Source organism: Canis lupus, chromosome 16, assembly GCF_003254725.2.
Source record: "Canis lupus dingo isolate Sandy chromosome 16, ASM325472v2, whole genome shotgun sequence".
In the NCBI taxonomy this organism is placed as follows: Eukaryota; Metazoa; Chordata; class Mammalia; order Carnivora; family Canidae; genus Canis; species Canis lupus.
Genome location: NC_064258.1, coordinates 38,303,460 through 38,325,416, shown reverse-complemented (window position 1 = coordinate 38,325,416; position 21,957 = coordinate 38,303,460). Strand labels below are relative to the sequence as shown.

The following is a 21,957-nucleotide window of genomic DNA, read 5'->3' as shown; positions in this document are numbered from 1 at the left end:
TACGAAGCCACCCAGGCGTCCCTAGCTAAGTCTTTCTTTTTAGAAATGGAAGAATCAGGGATGCCTGGGTGGCTCAGCGGAGTTGAGTGTCTGCCTTTGGTTCAGGGCATGATCCTGGGTTCCCAGATTTGAGTCCCACATCAGGTTCCTTGCATGGAGCCTGCTTCTCCCTCTGCTTGTGTCTCTGCCTCTTTCTCTCTGTGTCTCTCATGAATAAATAAATAAAATCTTTAAAAAACTTACATTAAAAAGAAGAAAGACTTGGCTCTCTGCTCCTCTCCATTCGACAGACAGTGCAGTGCCAGCCATGTCCCTGAGACACGATGGTGAAGGTTGGAGTGAACAGATTTGGCCGTATTGGGCGCCTGGTCACCAGAGCTGCTTTTAACTCTGGCAAAGTGGATATTGTCACCATCAATGACCCCTTCATTGATCTCAGTTACATGGTGTACATGTTCCAGTATGATTCTACCCACAGCAAATTCCACAGCACGGTCAAGGCTGAGAATGGGAAACTTGTCATCAATGGGAAATCCATCTCCATCTTCCTGGAGCAAGATCCCGCCAACATCAAATAGGGTGATACTGGTGCTGAGTATGTTGTGGAGTCCACTGGGGTCTTCACCACCATGGAGAAGGCTGGGCCTCACTTGAAGGGCGGGGCCAAGAGGGTCATCATCTCTGCTCCTTCTGCTGATGCCTCCATGTTTGTAATGGACATGAACCACGAGAAGTATGACAACTCCCTCAAGATTGTCAGCAATGCCTCCTGCACCACCAACCGCTCGGCTCCTCTAGCCAAAGGTCATCCATGACCACTTCAGCATTGTGGAGGGCCTCATGACCACCAGCCATGCCATCACTGCCACCCAGAAGACCGTGGACGGCCCCTCTAGGAAGCTGTGGCGTGACGGCCTAGGGGCTGCCCAGATCATCATCCCTGCTTCCACTGGTGCCACCAAGGCTGTGGGCAAGGTCATCCCTGAGCTGAATGGGAAGCTCACTAGCATGGCCTCCCATGTCCCCACCCCCAACGTGTCAGCTGTGGATCTGACCTGCCGCCTGGAGAAAGCTGCCAAATATGACGACATGAAGAAGGTGGTGAAGCAGGCATCAGAGGGCCCCCTCAAGGGCATCCTGGGCTACACTGAGGACCAGGTTGTCGCCTGTGACTTCAACAGTGACATCCACTCTTCCACCTTCGACGTGGGGGCTGGCATTGCCCTCAATGACCACTTCGTAAAGCTCATTTCCTGGTATGAGAATGAATTCAGCTACAGCAACCGGATGGTGGACCTCATGGTCCAATGGCCTCCAAGGAGTAAGAGCCTCCTGGACCACCAGCCCCAGCAAGAACAAGAGGAAGAGAGAGGCCCTCAGCTGCTGGGGAGTCCCTGCCCCAACTTAATCCCCCAACACACTGAGAATCTCCTGACCTCCAATTTACATCCTAGACCCCAGGGAAAGGGAGGGGCTTGTGGAGCCCTACCTTGTCATGTACCATCAATAAAGTATACTGTACCCAGCCAAAAAAAAAAAAAAAAAGAGAGAGCTTAATAAAGCCTGCTACTATTTTAGCTCCTTCATAATTTCTTCACTGTTCTCTTACTTCTTATATAAGTTTATATTACCTGGGTTTAAGGTTGTAAGAATCTCCTACCCAAAAAAAGGAACTTGGAGGAAGTAGATATTAACCAGCAATATTGTTTTCTTCTATTTTAAGTCATCTCTTGTATATTCCTAACCCCCCCAGGCCACTACAAAAACCTGAAAATTTTAATACTGTAAGGATAAATACAAATGAAAACTAAGAGGCTTAATTCTCCTTTTTTAAAACAAGGGAAGATATTTCCTTCCCTTCCCTATTCTTAGTAAAGTCTCTTCTCTTTTAAATACATAAATCTTTTTGAAAACTAGATAGGCCTTTCATCAGCTTTATGACCTAAGAATGTCTTTCTCAAGGACTTTGGAGCCACTTCTTTGAAATATAAATACCAGGGGAGATAGCACCCCTACCTTCCAGTTTCTCTGGCAGGGTTGGAGCCTAATTTTAGTAAATATGTTGCTCCAAGTTACAAAACTACCCCGGGATCCCTGGGTGGCGCAGCGGTTTGGCACCTGCCTTTGGCCCAGGGCGCAATCCTGGAGACCCGGGATCGAATCCCACGTCGGGCTCCCGGTGCATGGAGCCTGCTTCTCCCTCTGCCTGTGTCTCTGCCTCTCTCTCTCTCTCTCTCTCTCTCTGTGACTATCATAAATAAATAAAAATAAAAATTCAATTAAAAAAAAACAAAAACAAAAACAAAAAAAACTACCCCTGTCATAAAGGTGTAAAGAGTTTGTTTTAACTCTGGATAAAGTCAATTAGCCAATGCAGGTAGTCACTTTAATTGCCAGGTGAATTTAGAATAACCTATACATGACAAATGGTGCTATCAACTTCACTTACTAGAAAACTAGTTATCTTGAAAACATCTATATAGTAGGTTGTATCTGCTTGGCTATATTAAAAGATGAGATGTCTTTCTGTCTTTGCAATGTTTTAGCTGATTTCTTGACATACATCATATTCTGATCTAATACTTATTCAATAATAATACTGTTTTCTTTTTCTGCTAGCTTTTGGAGAGGTTTTCTGGATAGGTTGAAGATTTTATTTTGGATTATATTTCCCCAACAATGCTAACCCATAGTTTATATGAATGGAGATAACTAAAAGAGTCATCAATCATTTGTTTCCCATTGACTAGAGAAGGCAATACTTGGAATTTACCAGCATTCTTATCTTTTGGGATGTTTTCTCACATTTAATTATTTCCTAACATATTTAGGCTACAATGTGTCTTTTTATGCATATATTGAAGTTCATCAAACTATGTGGAGACATTTTCATAGTCAACTGAAGTTGGGTTAGTAATTTTCCTTTGTGACACATTGACACTTAAATCCTAACTGAAACATAAACATAACACTAGAGGTAAACACCATTCTTTTAATCACTACTAATTAACTCTACTCTGTCATTTTCTGAAAAAGATGAATTACTGAAAGTACATCCCGAATTCCAATTAATTTTGTGACTAATTGTTGTTATAACTCTGGATAAATTATGGTTCTGCAGTAAATAGTTATGATTTACAAAATTAAAAGACACTATTGAAAGTGGAGACATAAAAAATAGGCAGAAATTTAAAACTATGAAATATTTCATGAATTTCTAATATACAGATGCTTTATTTACCTAAGTTGTTAAGGTGCTAATCATAATTAATATTAATTGGGTATCCGTGGTATATAGCCTTGCATTGCTTTCTTTTATATTTTCAGCATAATTGTAATATTAGTGATACTTTAAAAAATTCAGTGTTTTTTTCAATGTTATTATGAATATATACATTTCTCCCAAAAGATGTTGCCATCACGTGAAAGAGTTTTAGAATTCTATAGAACCCACCACACATTCTCTTTTGGTATTATCTTTTAACTGATGATGCTCTGGAATCAACTGCTCATTTGTTGAAGCCAAATTAGTCTTTGGGGAACACAAATTCAATGAGGACCACATCTGGCCTATCAGGGGAAACACGGTACAGAATATTACTATTCATTTAAAACTCTTTTGAGTGATACTAAATAATAACACTTTTTAAAAAATCATGTGATTCTTTGACTCTGAAACTGGTAATTCTAATTGAAGACACATAATATCTATGAGTTAGGCTCCCCAGAAGTAAGTTGCAGCTATTTTTTTTTTTGTAGTAGAATGAAGAAATAAATAAAAGGAAAAAATTTAAGAGCTGCAAAGAAAATGGCAGAGTAATCTTGGTCTTCATGTTCAGACATTTGGAAAACGTATATACACATTTGTACAAAATCATATTAAAGAATCCTATGTGCTCCTTATCCAGCATATAAGGAGCTTGCAAGAAGTCATTCCATTCTAACAATAAACAAAAATCTAATTGAATGGAAAAAAAATAAGCAATTTGTCTCAGAACTGTAAGAGAAGGGATAGGTCAAACCAGTGCTTGCAAAATGGTAGAGACAAATAGGCAGATTCAGGGAATCACAACTTGATGGAGTAAAATCCTACATGGAAAAAACTCAATGAGAATGAGTACCAGAATAGGAAACTCTAAACTGTAGATGAGGAATTGCTGAAAGCTTAGTATGGATGAGAAGAAGAGGTAAAAACTCCAGAGGTGCCCAGTCATGCCAGGATGCCCACACACTTTTGTGACTATTACCTCTAGAAAGTTCTACAAGGTTCTCACATTAAATAATGGAAAAAATCCCCTTGGCTTCCAGAAGCAGGGGAGGAAAAAGTAAGTCATTTTGAAATATGCTATACCATTCTGTTATTCTTAACAAGGCCTGCCCTCAAGAAAAAAACTGGTTTACCAGAGACTAATTTTTTGTGGTTTTCTCCAAGCCTAACCAACCTGGGAGAAAGGAAATACTTAATTCTATTGCATTTTAGCCATCCCATCCCACATAGGGGGTTGAGAGAAAAGCACTGGGAAGTATGTATAAAGTTCACAGTCCAGAAGACAGTCTTACTAAGACATGGAGGCCCAATTATGATATTAAAAATGTGTTCCCTCCCCCACACCTTACAATGATATCCCTAAAGGCCAGTTTACTGGAGTTTCTTTTTCCCAGTACATCATGTCTGGCTTCTAGCGTATATTACAAAGCATACTTAAAGACAATGAACACGGGTATAAGATGCAGAGCAGGCATTAAAACTAGACTCAGATATGGCAAGGAAGTTAGAATTAGCAGACTGAAAATTTAAATTATAAGTGTCATGCCAACGGCACTAAAAGAAAAAGTAGACACTATGCCAGAACTGATTTGTAATGCTAGCAAAGAGGCAGAAAATCTTTTTTTTTTTTTTTTTAAGGGCAGAAAATCTAAGAAAGAAACAAAAAGAAATGCTGGAGATCAAAAATACAGTAACAGAAACGAAGAAGGATTTTGATGGGCTCATTACTGATCATAACTGAAGAAGGAATCTCTGAGTTTGGGGAAATGTCAAGAGAAACTTCTAGGACTTAAAATCAAAGAGAAAAAAAATAAAACGGAGAAATTCAAGCATTATACAACAACTACAGAAGGGTACATTCCTAATGGGAATACCAAAAGAAGAAATGCAAAAAGAACAGAAAAAGTATTTGAAGCAATAATAACTGAGAATTTCCCAAATTAATGTCAGACATCAACCACAGATCCTGGAAGCCTAGAAAAGCACCAAGAAATCTTGGTTTTATATATTTTTATATACACACACACACATCTTATATTCAAATTTGTCAAAAATGACAAAGACAAATCTTGGAGAAGTCAGAAGAAAAAGACAACTTACTTATAGAGGAACAAAGATGAAATTATATCTAGCTTTTCTTTGGAAGCTATGTATACAGAAGAGACTGGAGGTGAATTTTTTTAAATGTTGAAGAAAAAAACCTCCACCAATCTAGAATTCTGTATCCTGTGAAATTATCTACCAAAAGTAATGGAGAATAAAGTCTTTCTCAGAAAAATAAAAGTTGAGAGAATTTGTTCTTCAAAAAAATATATCTGCCTTATAAGAAATATTACAAATTTTAATATTTTAGTTAAACCTGCCTTGCAAAAAATACTAAAAGTTTTTCTGAGAGAGGGAAAATTATATAGGTCAGAAACTCAAATATATTTACAGAAAAACCATTAGAGAAGATGTAAGTAAAAGTAACAACTTTTACTTCATTTTATTTTTCCCATTCTTAATCAATATAACAGATAATAGTTTACTTAAAATAATAATAGCAACAATTTATTTGATGATTATCACATATATAAGTGAAATGAACTACAGAAATGATACAAAAGATTATAGGGAGGAATTAGGAATTCTTTGTTTTATGAGCTACATATACTACCTGTGAGTTAACATATTATTATCTGAATCTGGACTTGAATTAGTTACAAATATATATTGCACACTCTAGGACAACTACTAAAAATTTTTAAGTATAATTTATATGCTAAGAAAGAGAAAATAATAATATAAAATACTCAAAATGACAAAATGCATTAAAAAGCATGGAAGATAAAAATAGAAACAGAAGAGGACAATGAACAGAAAACAGTAATAAATGTGGTAAAGATTAATCCAATTATATCAATAATTAGCTTTAACAACAATGCCTGAAAACACCAATTAAGAGACAGGGGCTGTCAGTAAATCAAAAAACAAGTCCAACTTTATGTTGTCTATAGGAAATACACTTTAAAAGCACAAGCAAGTGAAAAATAAAGGGATGGAGAAAACCATCTCATGCTAACAATAAACAAAAGAAGAGTAGACATATTAATTGCAAACACAGCAGATTTTAGAGCAAAAAAAAAAAAAACAAACAAACAAAAAGAAAAGAAAAGAAAAGAAAAGAAAACCTATCATGAATAAAGAGGAACATTAAATAATGATAAAGGGGCCAATTAATCAAGAAGACAGCAATCTTTAATGTGTATGAGTCTCAGAATGTTGAAATATTTGAGACAACTGATAGAACTGCAAAGGGAAATGGATAAGTCTACTCTTATAGCTGGAGACTTCAACATCTCTCCATTAGAAATAGCCAGATTCAGCAGGCAGAAAATTTGTAAGGGTATAGTTGAAATCACCAACATCATTAATCAACGGCATATAGTTGACATGTATAGGCTACTTCATCCAAGGACAGCAGAACACATTCTTCTCAGTGTCACATAAAATATTTATCAAGAGAGGCACATTCTAGGCCAAAAAGCACATCTTAACACATTTAAAATAATAGAAATCATATGATATATGTTCTCAGACTAAAAGGGAATTAAACTAGAAATCAATTAGCAGAAAGATAGCTAGGAAATCCCCCAATATTTAGAGATTAGATAACAAATAGGTCAAAGTAAAAATCTCAAGGAAATTAAAAACTATGTTCAACTACATTAAAATGAAAATATAATAATGAAACTTGTGGGATGCAGTGAAGGCAATGTTTAGAGGAAAATTTATAACACTGAATGCTTATCAGAAAGGAAAAAAGACTTTAAATCAATACGCCTCCACCTTAAGAAACTAGAAAAAGTGATAGCAAATTAAATCCAAAGTGAGCAGAAGGGAAGAAATAATAAAATAAGAACAGAAATCAATACAATAAAAAAAATCAATAGAGAAATCCAGCAAAATCAAAAGCTAGTTCTTTGAAAAGATCAATAAAATTGATAAGCAAGTGTCCAGGCTAATTAGGAAAAAGAAGAGACAGAGATAAATAGTAATATCAGAAATTAGAGAAGAGACATCACTACAGATTCCACAGATATCATAAGGATAATACATAATAAAATAAATGACTCTATACCCATAAATATGATAATCTAGATGAAATGGATCAATTCCTTAAAAGACACAATCTCCCACAAGTCACATTAAAAAGAAATAGATAATTTGAGTAGGCTTGTATCTATTAAATAAATTGAGTTGCTGACATGTTCCAAAACAGAATGCATTAAGCCCAGATGGGTTCACTGATGAATTCTACCAAACATCAGAAGATAAATGCAGAGGGAATACCACCTAACTCATTTCATGAGGCCAGCTTACTCTCATGCCAAAACCAGGCAAAAACATTGCAAGAAAAGAAAACCATAGGCCAATAGAGCTCATGAGATAAATGTAAAAATCCTCAACAAAATATGAGCAAATTGAGCCCAACAATATATAAAAAGAATTATACACCACAACCAAATGAAATTTAGTCCAAGTATGCAAATTTTGTTCAATTTGAATATTGGTCAATCCATCACATTAACAAGCTAAAGAAGAAAAATCACATGTTTGTATCAGGAGAGTAGAAAAAGTATTCAACAAATTTTAATACCTATTTGTGATAAAAGCTCTCAGTAGAGTAAGAATAGAGGGGAACTTAGTAAACTTGGTAAAGAATATCTACAAAAAACCTATAGCTTATGTCATAGTGAATAGTGAGAAACCAGAGCTTTTTATTAAGATCAGGTACAAGACAAGAATATCCCCTTTCTCGCTTCTTTTTGTCATCATATGAGAAGTCATAGCTAATGCAATAAGATAGGAAGTGCAAATAACAGATACATGGATTTAGAAGGAAAAAATAAATCTGTAGATGAAATGATCATCTATATACAATGCCTAAAAAGAAATATGAAAGAACCAACAAAAGACTCCTGGAGTTAATAAATGATTACAAGAAGGCTGCAGAATACAAAGTTAATATACACAATACCATTTATATTAGCACCCCCCAAAATGAAATACTTAGGTGTGAATGTAACAAAATTTGCAACAAAAAAATGCAACAGAATAGGGATGCCTGAGTAGCTCAGTGGTTAAGCATCCGACTTTGGGTCAGGGCATGATCCTGGAGTCCTGGGATCGAGTCCCACATCAAACTCCCTGCATGGAGCCTGCTTCTCCCTCTGACTATGTCTCTGCCTCTCTCTCTCTCTCTGTGTTTCTCATGAATAAATAAATAAAATCTTTTTTTTTAAATGCAATAGAATAGAGAGCCCAGAAATAGATCTACACAAATATAGTGATTTTTGACAAAGGATCAAAAACAATACAGTGAAGCAAGGTAGTTTTTCAACAAATTGTGCTGGAACTACCAGATATCCAGAAGCAAACAAACAAATAAAATAATGAAAGGAAAGGAAGTAAATCTAGACACAAATCTTGCACCCTTCACAAAAATTAGCTGAAAGTAGAGAATAGGCCTAATTATAAAATTCAAAACCATAAAACTTCTAGAAGGTAACTAACATAAGATAAAACCTAGATGACCTTGAGTATGGGTATGACTTTTTAGATATAACACCAAAGTATGATCTATATAAGAAATAATTGATTGGCTAGACTTCATTAAAATTAAAAACATTTACTCATGAGAAAACAGAGGCAACCAGGATGTCCTTCATGGAGCGAACAGATGGATAGACTGGGGTATATCTAGACAATGGAGTATTGTTCAACAAAAGGGAGAGGTGAGCTATCAAGTCAGAGAGGAACCTTGGATGCACATTGCTAGGTGGGAAAGGCCAGGCTGAATGGGCTGCATATTATGGGTTTCCAACTATGTGACATTCCTAAGAGGATAAGGTTATGTGAACAGTGAGGATTGGTTGCCAGGGCTTGCAGGGAAGGGATGAATAGACTAAGCACAGAAGATGTAGGGGAAAGTGAAGCTCTTCTGTAGGATTCTTTAAGAGCAAATGCATGTTATTGTGTATTTGTTGAGACCTATAGAATGTGCAGCATTGGAAGTGAACTTTAGGTGGTGATGATGTGTCAGCCTCAGTTCAGCAGTTATAACAAAGCTACTGCTCTAATGTCAGCATTTGAACATGGGGCAGGCTGCACATGTGTGGAGGTAGGAGGGCGGATGGGAAATCTCTGTTCCTTCTGCTCCATTTTGCTACCAAGCAAGAATAGCTCTAAAAAATAGTCTATTTAAAATTAAAAATCATATATATGGCCTTCTAAAAGTTCAACTTGCTCCAGAATAAGAGAAACGATGCTTTATCCAAGGAATATATATATAAATACATGTATATGTATATATACATATATATATATATATATTCCTTAAAATCACTAAGACAATGTTTCAAATAATAATTTCAAATAATAAATTAACTGGAAAAATAAAAAAGTCTAACATTATGCCTTATAATTAGTATCATATTTCAGAGTACAAAATTCAAAAGCACTAGTTTCCAATATCATCTCTTTTTGTTGAGCCATTAAAATTAGATCCTAAATTTATTGCCAGTATGCACAAATTACTCAAAACAGGTATAGGCTTTCTGAAATGTTTGAACAGAAGTTGCTTAAAGGATTTGATTTTCAGTCATGCTGCTGGATAAAATCTCTGACTTTTAAAATGGAATATTAGAAGTCTTTGATCCTCAGAGAATAGAATTTAATCAGATTGAAGCAAGATAACTGTGATGGACAGTTATTTATTTAAGAGCAATATGACTTTTTGGTTTTGATAAGCAGAGTTCCCTCTTTTAATATTAAAGTTGACAACTGAAGTGAACCTACTTTTAAGTTCAGAAGGTAAGATAATGCATTTTTATAGAACCCTAGCAAAGATTTTATGTTTCATACTGGGAGAAAAAAAAAAAAGTAACTAGACCACTTGAATACCAATAAGACCCTATCATGGAGTTGTTTTTAGGGAATTTTAAAACCACTCATTGAGCACCCTGAGGCCCACCAACCTATTTTAACCCTACTTGGTTTCTCAGTATCTCATGAAACACTTGGCTCACAGGATGTGGTCAAGAAATAATTGTTAACAGAAAACAGAGCAAACCAGCAAAAATACAGAGTAGCTGTAGGACATGCCATCTCACAGGGATATATTTTTGTCACTAGAGGTAATAATGAAGCCACAGTTAGGATAAATAAAAAGGTCTGAAAGCAAATACAAATATCAGGTATATCATCCTATGAATAGGAAGGAAAAAAATGGAGAAACAATAAACTATATACTTTTTTAAAAAGATTTTATTTATTTACTCATGAGCGATACAGAGAGAGGCAGAGACATAGGCAGAAGAAGAGGTAGGCTCTCTGAGGGGAGCCTGATGTGGGATTCGATCCAGGACCTGAGCCAAAGGCAGATGATCAACCACTGAGCCACCCAGGTGCCCCTCTTTTAAGCTTTCTATGACGACCGTCCAAGACTGCTTTCCGTAAGGTTTCTGTCTCTCAACAAATAAAGTTGGGCTGAAAGAATCCCCACCAAAGGGACAATTTATAGTTTTTATTTTCCTGATATAACCATAATAACAAAAGTAGTTAAATGGTGATATTTTGCAATATTTTCCTTCCACGTCCCCCAAAAGTAGTATGTGGAAAGGTGTATATATAAGCTGGAGATGAAAGAAACACTGAGGCTCTAGCAAAGAGAAGCCCTGCGTGGCAGCTGGAGGTTGAAGGTAGGACTCTCTCTGGTCTTCCAGCAGCTTTGATGTCATGTGCAAGGTGAAGCTTTTAGAGCTGATTAACGAAAGCCACTTTTGTCAATGCCGCAGTTGTGCTCTCTGGAATATTGAAGACATGTTGGTAAATGAGAGATGAGTCTCCAAATGTGCATACCTAACGCTGTGCATGCAAATGGGTCTGATGTGCCAGGGAGTCTCTTTATGTTTTGTAGTTCTGAAAAATGCCATGCCCACTTTGTACAGAGCTGTCAAGACTGGTTCTTCCAATTAGGCTTTCTAGTTCCACTTCTTCCTCTGAAACTCTCATATCCCTGGAAAATAGAGAAACTAGGTCATGAAAAGTTAAGATTAATAAGTGTATAGTCCAGACTTCTTTTCCACCTCTGATAAATGAGAAATGCAAAGAACATAGCATTAGAAACCTGAATGTGTTCTTTTGTACAAGTTGAGTCATTTACTTCTTCACAAGGAAAATGCAGTCAGTGGCCTGGTTTAGCTCTGTCTCCTACTATATTAAACTGTCTATGGTTCTAGATGTTCTTCACTTTATAAGCTTTTCTTTCAGCTTCATATTGTAAGTCATTTCAACCATCATCTACTACTCTCTCCAAAGTGAGTGTATGTCTGAGATAATATTAACCAGGTTCTCTAAACTCTACATTATATTTACGCCTCACTCCTGCCTTAGTCTTTATATTTATGAAGCTTTCTGTCTATATGAATCAGAAATGTCATAAATGTAGAGAATAGTATTAATTTTGCATGGGACGATAAGGTTCTTTAGAAATATTTAAGAAAGTATCAAGAAACTTCAAGATTAAATCATCAGAATATCTTAGCTATAATTTTACTCTGTAGGGTTTGAATATATTTGTATTTATAAATACATCAAAATTTATTGATTTGTTTTTTCCCCTTTATTATTCCCCTTCAACAAAAATTAAACAGCCCTCAGTCTCATTTCTAATGTTTTGTACTTACTTCTTAGAAATCACAGATTTCTGATTCCCCCAGATGGTTTTACAATATTTCATATTATAGCTAATGTAAAAAAAAAAGTATATGTATGTATATGCAATTAGAACATACTCTACTATCCTGCTGTCATTTTGTTTGACAGATTTTGGGTTCAGATGGATAGTTGTTTTATGTCACTTCTAAAATTCTCAGTAACATATCACTAAATATCACAGTTTGCTAGAGATTTAATAGTGACTTCAGAATAGACAACATAAATACTCTGTTTCAAGAGTATTTTATTTTAAAACTGAAAAAAAATTATACCACCCCTTGCATTCTCACCTTGACATCTCTAAACAAAGCCAATAACACAAGGCTGCTTTATTTACTAGTGACATTCCCAGAAGAGTAAGCATTGGCAAGGTAATTGAGTTCTTCAACTAAAGACAGATTCTGTAGACAAGCGCATATACTCTGTATAATAAATAACTTTTAAAAACAAAGATTGTTTTTTAAATTATATATATGTAAATATTATGTAAAAAATTACCTTTGTAGTCAAATAACCTTTGCATGCATTTTTCTAAGACTACTCTTTTAGAGAAGTTTAAAGGTAACATCAAAATTGATAGGAAGATATAGAAATTTCTCACATGTAACTTTGATTCCACACATGCATAGTCTCTCTTAATATCAACATCCCCCACCAGAATGAAACTGTTACATTAGTGAATTGCACCTACATTAATTCATCATAATCACCCCAAATCCACAATTTATATTACTGTTTATTCTTGATCTTGTACATTCTGTGGATCTGGACAAATATATAGTGATATGTATATACATATGTATATGCAAGTTCTATTGGTTTCTATTAATATTGGTTATATTTTATTTTTCCTTAGAAGGTCAATGCTATTATGATTTAAGAGTTTTTATAATCTTCTCTTGATTCTCAGTGCTCAGAAATTTTTGTTATCCCACCCTCTCTTTTTTTCTTACATTTTAAAGTTTGCTTCTATTTCTTGTTGTGCTTCCATTTTTCTAACTTATTTTGTTTTTTCCTATTAGCTATAGTCTCTGTACTTAATTTTGGAGGCTTTCCTCTTTTTCTTAGTCTCCTTGAAACTTTATTCATAGTTAAGAGTAATGCATTTAAAATGTTAATAAAGAAATTGATTCCATGTCTACCACAGCAAAACAGAGATGAAGGACCCAGGCTCTCTAGATGATTCTATACAAAATATCGATAGAAGGCTAAATCACAACATTAACGTAAACATTTAAAATTATAAAATTTAAGAATAAGAACACCAGAGATTGTGGCTTAAAGATTGTGAAGATGTGGGAGTAGCCTTTTGTTGAAGAACTAGGGGCATACTCAGAAATGCCATGAGCCAGTTAAAATGATTTTCATTTTAATGTAAAATAATACAAATCCTGTTTGTAAAAAAGATAATAAAAATTCTGATGCAGTATTTAAAATGTGTGATACTTTTGATGACAAAGGAAAGAGCAATTATAGAATAGCCTGAAATTACTGCAAGGAAGAAGCCTGGTCAGGGAACACCAAATTTAGTTTTCACTAAGGAAATTCAACATAAAATTTCTAAGTGTCTTATTACTTTCCAAACTAGATTTTATTTACTAATCACTTACAAGAAAAAACTAATGAGGGATACCTGGATGGCTCAGTTGTTGAGTGTCTTCCTTTGGCTCAGGGCATGATGCCGGGATCCTGGGATCAAGTCCCATATCAGGCTCCCTGTGAGGAGCCTGCTTCTCCCTCTGTCTGTGTCTCTGACTCTCTTTCTTTCTCATGAATAAATACATAAAATATTAAAAAAAGAAAAAAGAAAAAAAAACCTAATGAGATGGGGTTATCTATACTGTTTTAGTCAGTTTTTTTTTTTAATTTTTTTATTTATGATAGTCACACAGAGAGAGAGGCAGAGACACAGGCAGAGGGAGAAGCAGGCTCCATGCACCGGGAGCCCGACGTGGGACTCAATCCCAGGTCTCCAGGATCGCGCCCCGGGCCAAAGGCAGGCACTAAACCGCTGCGCCACCCAGGAATCCCAAGTTGTTTGGTTTCAAACAAATGCATGTATTTGTTGCCTTGGAGATATGAAATTCATTTCACTGAATTTGAAAATGATAGTTTAAATTTGGCAATTTAAAATCACATAATTTTATGCTTCTTAAACAAAGATCACTGAAGCCAAGAAGTAACATTTAATATTAGTCTTATATATTGGCTTGGGGTTTTGATAAAATCTAGTCCAGATATTTTGTTAATATTTTGAGGGTAAAGTGAAAGTAAATATTTTACTTTCACTTTAATGTATTCTGAAAATAAAAGCCTTAATCTTATTATAATGAAAATATTACTTCTGTTTTACAGGGAAAAAATAAGATTTTCAATAAATTTCTCCTTATGACTATGACCACTAGCTTTTTTATATAAAATATAAAACACATATTTTTGAAGACAAGGTAAAGCTACCATGACAACAAGAATTTGATGAAGGATAGAAAAACAATGAAGAAAAAGAAATACCAAAGAGGTAAGTTCAACAGATGGCTGAAAGTCTGAGAAGCTGATGAGAGATTTCAACAATCTCATGAGGCTATAGGAATAAAACTTAGATTTCAAAGCCTTCTAAGGAGAAGAAACTTTGGTAAAAAGTTTATTTGGTCAAATGAAGGGATATCCCTTAGGAGTAAGGATAAACTAAAAGTAAACTTATCCTCATGAAGGCTAAAAATCAGGTATGAATCAATTTAATCTTAGAGCTGATGAAGATATTTTGTATATATTTTAAATACTACTAGAAGCAAAAGTAAATTCTCTCTAGAGCAAAGTAGCAGTATCCACAGCCTCAAATTATCTATAGAATATTTCATACCTGATATGAAAAAGAAAATAACTAAACATACCAGGAGACCTAACCAGAAGACTAAAATTAAAATGAACAAATGTTAAAGCAGAGGCCGACAGATTAAAGATAACATAACTTTGATCAATATGTTCAGGATATACAGAATATACAAAACAGTATGTATAACTGGAATATTTTATATATAAACAGATGGTAGAAATAGTTAAGTAGACAGATATATACACATCATGAGAACTCTACACATGAAAAATAATTAATGCAATAAAGATATCAATAGATTAGTTTCACATATTAGACACAGCTGAAGAAAAACTCAGAAAGCCAGAAGAAAATATCTGTGATTATATCTAATGTAATGCTACACCAAAAACTTTTATTATTTCTTTAAAGATTTTATTTATATATTCATGAGAGACACAGAGGAGAAGAGAGAGAGAGACAGAGACAGAGACCTAGGCAGAGGGAGAAGCAGGCTCCATGCATGGAGCCTGACGTGGGATTCAATCCCGGGACTCCAGGATTACGCCCTGGACTGAAGGCGGCGCTAAACTGCTGACCAACCCGGGCTGCCCTAAAAACTTTTATTAAAAACAAATATTGTTTGGTTGTTGACGACATGTTACTATGAATTACTTATAAGAGCTACCCCTTTTATATTTTTAGATATGCTGAAAGATTGTGTCTTAGCTAGGCTGCCATAACAGAATACCATTGACTGGGTAGTCTAAACAGCAGAATATTATTTTCTCATAGTTTTGGAGGCTAGAAATCTGAAATCTGGATGCCAGCATGGTTGGATCCTGGTGAAGATTCTCTTCCTGCCTCACACACAACTGGATCCACACATAGCAGAGAGATCAAGCTCTCTGGTCTCATCTTATAAGGGCACCAACCTTCATGACCTCATCTAAACCTAATTATCTCCTCAAAACCCCAGCTCCTAATACCATCACATTGTGGGGTAGGGCTTCAATATAGTAACTTGCGGGGGGGGGGGGGGGCATTCAGTCCATAGAAGAATGCAAGTAAAATGATGGAAACTATATCAATATATGCCCCAAATAGAGCTTATATAACTATCCTAACAATAGATAAAAATAGACTTTAAAAATATATTTTATAATGATAGGATATTCACTCTACCAGGAAGATATAATTATTATAATTTTGAACATAGTTAATTAAATACATAACAACTTCAAAATGTATAAAGTACAAAATTATGGAAATAAAATAAAGAAGTAATATTGAGCAAGTCATTTTTTACAAGGCCAGAAAGATCTAAGTGATAACACTGCAAAAAGGAAAAATTACAAGGTTATTTCTTTCATAAACATAAAACTTCTAAAAATAATATTTGCTAGACCTACTACATATAAAAAATGCATCTGTTATGACCAAGGTTATTGTTTCCTTAAAGTTAGGATCGTATAACTTAGAAAATCAATCAATGTAATTCCTTATAGTAACAAAATAAATGAAGAAATCTTATAATGACTTCAAATAGATGTAGAGAAATGTAAGATAAAATTTATATATAATTCATGAAAAAAATCTCAAAAAAATAGAAATTGAAGCAAACTTCCTCAATCTGATTTTAAAATACCCTTTTACACTAAACCTATAGAAAATATTATACTTAATGACCAAATATGAAAAACTTTCCCCCCTAGATCAAGAACAGAGAAGAATGTCTGCTATAACCACTATTATAAACACTGTACTATAGTGAGAAAAAATGATAAAAGATTCAAATGGAAAAGTAAAACTGTCATTATTTACAGACAATATTATGCATGTTGAATGTCTAAAAGGATCTACAGATTATATTAGAATGAATAAGTACATTTACCAATGATCTATATATGCATGTGTATATGCATATGTATATATCAGCAATAATTTAAAAATAAACATTTTAAATTCAATTTACAATAACAAAACAATCATAAAATACTCTGGAATTCATTTAATGATAGATATGTAAGACTTCTACATAGAAAACTATAAAACATTTTGGAGATAAATTATTAAAGATCTAAATATTTTAATTTTTTAATAAAGAGAAAAAGGAGGAAGAAGCTTTATAATTCATGGACTGGAAAGGCTCAATATTGAAAAGTTAGGAATACTCCCCAAATTTATTACAAATTTATTGCAATTCTAATCAAATTCCAGTTTATTTTGTGGTAATCAACAAGCCTATTTCAAAGTTTTAATGTAATAAAAGTGCCCAAACAATCTTGAATAAGAAGAACAAAATTGAATCCAAGATGACACAAGAGGCACAGAGTACTAATTTAAAAGGTCATAGTCCATTAGCTTGTTAAATAATAATTTAAAATATCGACCATTTTATAAAATCAGAGATGTCCCTATTATGAGAGGATGTGACAGAAATGAAAAAAGGGAAAGCATGCAGAGATGTTTACCTGGTGAAGAAAAGTAGGCTTATGGTTTATTTGATATAGGGCGGAGAGATTCTACTGGTTATTTATGCCTGATAACTATCATTCCCAACTCTTCTATGCCTATACATACCAATGTGAAATATTGAGTATAAGCATTGAAGGAAGAAATATAGGTAAAAGTATAATTTTAAGTGTAGTGTCAAAAATATGAAGGTCACCACTAAAACAACTGAAACGGGTTGAATTTCAAGAGGAAGAAGAGAAAAGTATGAAATAGAAAACCTGGTCTAACAGAAGGCAAGAGCAGTGCAGAAATCAACAGGAAATATGGTTTAATTCGCATATGATGGTACGAATAAACCCACACATATCAGTTATTATAATAACTGCGAATATGTTACATTAATCCTGAGAGAGTGTTGGAAAGAGATATTCTAAATAGAGGCTTGTATAGGCAGAGAAACAAAGCCTTTTCCTAACCAAGCTTAGCCCTGAAAGATAATGAGTGTCTACACTGACAATAGCAAAACATTATTTTTCAGGCCTACCAAAAAGCTGTAATTGAGGGACCCCTGGATAGCTCAGCCTTTCACTCAGGGCGTGATCCTGGGATCCCAGATCTAGTCCCACATCCGGCTCCCTGCAGGGAACCTGGTTCTCCCTCTGCCTGTGTCTCTGCCTCACTGTGTGTCTCTCATGAATAAATAAATAAATCTTAAGAAACAAAAACAAAATAAAGAGCCATAGCTAAAAAAATAAACATTCTTTTCCAAAAACTTTTAGTTTATGAATGTGGAATTAATGGCAGAATTATAAAACCATGATTTTTAATCTATGAAATAATTAAGGATATGCTGAAAAAGCAGGTCTCAAGAAGAAAAGCTCTGATTTGCAAGATTTGCTCGTTTTTTTGTAAATTCTCCCATCATAGCCAATTTTAAGCCATCAACAAGAAGTCTTTGAACACGGAGTTGCAAAGAAATGTACATAATTGGTTCTTATGAGATAATGGATGTTGGCCCTAGCACAACACTAGAAATAACTGATTTAGGTAAATTTTTACCAGTGGATGAAACCATTAGAAGACATTCATAGAGAATTTTATAATGAATACTTAGGATTTCACCACCTAAAACTTCTGATCTGTGTCAGCATTGCTAAGAATGCTACCACCAGATACTAAGTACCTTCTGATAAGCCTATGAGGTACATAGGACCTCCTTGCTATTGACTATTTTGCCAAAAAAAAATTGAACTGGGTCTAATAAAACCTTTAGAACTAATTGGAAGATTACAAGACAAACAGAAAAAAGAGGAACACAGTAAATAGGTGAATACATCCAGACTATGGAACATTCTATAGGTTAGTTGGCCTGGCTTCTTCAACAAATAAAAAATATGAATTAGAAAAATTAAGTTGTGAGCACTATTTAGAAAAAAGGAGGATAAGGAGACATGATTTTCTAATACAAAGGATTGATCTTGTTTGGATCTTGAATCACACAACAGATGATAAAATAACATTTTTTAGATTACTGAGGAAATCTGAATTATTTAGGTACTGAATGACATCAGTTATTATAGGTGTTGCTAATATTTTTGTTGTGATAATAGCATTTTGGGGTTATTTAAGAATGTTCATATTTTTAAATATGGCATAATATCTGGACTTTTCTTTAAAACAATTCAGAAAAAGGAAAATATATAATTTTGGCAAATGAGTGGCAGGCAAATTGAGGTTAGTTATGTTTTGCAGTCTCCCTATGTGCATGTTTGAAATGTTTCATAATTAAACTTTACTGCAATTGAGCAAAAGTAATAAATAGTATAAACCTCAAACGTAGGAATAAATCTGAAAAGTTGTAATACTTATACCATGACAATAATAACCTTTTTATTTTTTAAATTTTTATTATTTTATTCTAATTCCAGTGTAGTTAACATACAGTGTTGTATTAGTTTCAGGTGTACCTATAGTGATTCAACATTTTCATACAGTACTCAGTGCTCATTATGATAAGTGTACTCACAATCCCCTTCACCTATTTCACCCAACCCTCCACCCACCTCCCCTCTGGTAACCATCAGTTTACCAGTTCTCTTACATAGTTATGAGTCTGTTTTTTGGTTTTTCTCTATTATTTGTTCATTTGTTTTGTTTCTGAAATTCCACATGTGAGTGAAATCATATGGTATTTGTCTTTCTCTGACTGACTTATTTTACTTAGAATTATACTCTGTGGATCCATCCATGTTGTTGCAAATCACAAATTTTGTTCTTTTTTATGGCTGAATAATATTCTGTTATTCATCCAATATTCCACTATTCCATAATGGAATGAATATTTTATATATATATATATATATATATATATATATATATGTATGTATATGTATATATACACACACACACATATAAATAGGATTTCACCACCTGAAATTTCTGATCAGTGTCAGCATTACTAAGAATGATACCATTTTATACACACACACACACACACACACACACACACACACTGCATCTTCTTTAACTATTCATCTATTGGTGGACACTTAGGCTGTTTCCATAGTTGGCTATCGTATGTAATGCTGCAACAAACATAGGAGTGCATATATCCCTTCAAATTAATGTTTTCTTTTTTAAAATATCTTATTTATTTATGACAGAGAGAGAGAGAGAGAGGCAGGCAGAGACACAAGCAGAGGGAGAAGCAGGCTCCATGCCGGGAGCCCTGTGCGGGACTCCATCCCCGGACTCCAGGATGATGCCCTGGGCTAAAGGCAGGCCCTAAACTGCTGAACCACCCAGGGATCCCTAATTAATGCTTTCATATTCTCTGGGTAAATACCCAGTAGTTCGATTACTAGATCATAAGGTAGTCCTGTTTTTAATTTTTGAGGAACTTCCATACTATCTTCTACAGTGGCTGCCCCAGTTTGGATTCCTACTAATGACACATGAGAGTTCCTTTTTCTCCACATCCTCAACAACACTTATCACTTCTTGGGTTTTTTCTTTTAGCCATTCTGACAGGTGTGAGGTGATAGCATTAAAAAAATACTTAAGAGTAAATATAAATAGTGAGAAATACTACATCTCCTTATGGGCATAGTCAGTAGTAGTTAGTTCTAGGAAACAGAAGTGGTTGGTGTTCAGGAAGAATAAGACAGAAAAATAAAACCAAATGCATGCTTGCATTACTGAAGTTGCTACTTTGGAAAATAGAAACATACTAGGGATTGATGAATGGCACCCCGACAACACTTTGTAATGAGATCCTCACTACTACTTCTTCAGCCTTCTAATAAATTATTTCCATTGCATACCCTGGAGATAGGTAGTTAAGTATTAAGTTTCCATAATTGATTTCTTACTCTCTAAATATGTCTTACATATGTCATCTGGCAGCTACTTTAATAACCTCTGTCCAAACTCTAAGAAAATAAGAAAAAAAGCTCTTATCATCCTATTCTGTTGTATTTCTAGTAATTCATATCAAAATACTAATAGCGAATTTGGTAAGTTGAAGTCTACTAAAGCTGTTTCTGATGGAAAGGCCCAATTTCAACCAGTTTTGTACTAAGTTTTAACTTGATGGCCCACTGACTTTTTCCAGCAGTAATTAAAAATTTAGGAAACTGGAAAATATTGAGTATGCTGGGCTCAAGTGATCCAATATCATTATAAAATACAGTATGACATCCAATTAGTGTTGTAATATCTTAGTCAACTGTGCAATCCTAAAAGAATTTGACATCTATTGTTTACACAGTATATTGAAGTTACTTCAAATTATTTATAGCAATGCATAGAATATGCAAAATATTAAAATAAACCGTTTATCTGTGAATCTCTTTATTCTGTTTATTCCATTATTGAGCTAACCTTCAGTTAAGCAATCTCTTTAACTGTATTTCCCAACAATGCTGGGGAACTGTGGTGTTCTTATATCTTTAACTTAGTAATATCTTCTATGTAAGTTCATAAACTATGTAAGTTTATTCCAAACTCTTCCAAGTGATGGAAATGAAATCTAGAATAAATATTCCTTTGATTTGGCCTGCTTTATAACTATATCAATATAGGCTAGACTTTATCAGGCTGCCTGAGAAAGAATATTATAATGCCTAAACTTTAGATTATTTTATCTACTCTTCCGCAGGCCAATTTAGATTGTACCATTTCTATCTTAAATGATTGAGGTATTTCTGACTTTTCAATTGCTCCCTAACATGAAACACATAATCTGTTCAAACTGTTTTGGAGTGCTTTTGTCAACCGCCAAACTGCTGAGGAGGCTTGAGTGCAGATTTTAATTAACGTGCTTTATTGAAGTCTTTCAGAGCAATCAACTTTCCTGTGGTTATTTGACATAGGTCCCTTGTTGTTTCAAATATCTTTCTCATTTCAGAAGTCTGGAGTTGGTGAACAGGTCCTGTAATTCAAATTCAGCGATATGTAAACCAAATTATAACTCATTTTTCATTTTTGAGGTAATGGATTTCCCTGCTAGGTTTTACTGGGAAGAAGAGAGAGATAAAAAGACAAAGTATGAATTGTGGGTGCAATAAGATGTTTGAAATAGTTTCTCTTTTACAGAAATAGTTGGTACTGTTAGTCGCTGAAATTTCAATTAAATATGTTGCTGTAAGGTTTAATTTGA

At 34.4% G+C, this 21,957-nt stretch overlaps 1 pseudogene; it reads left to right on the top strand.

The window, feature by feature from the left end:
- The first annotated feature begins 323 nt into the window (after nucleotides 1-323).
- On the top strand, nucleotides 324-2,648 carry LOC112671033 (glyceraldehyde-3-phosphate dehydrogenase-like; annotated as a pseudogene).
- The last annotated feature ends 19,309 nt before the right edge of the window (nucleotides 2,649-21,957 follow it).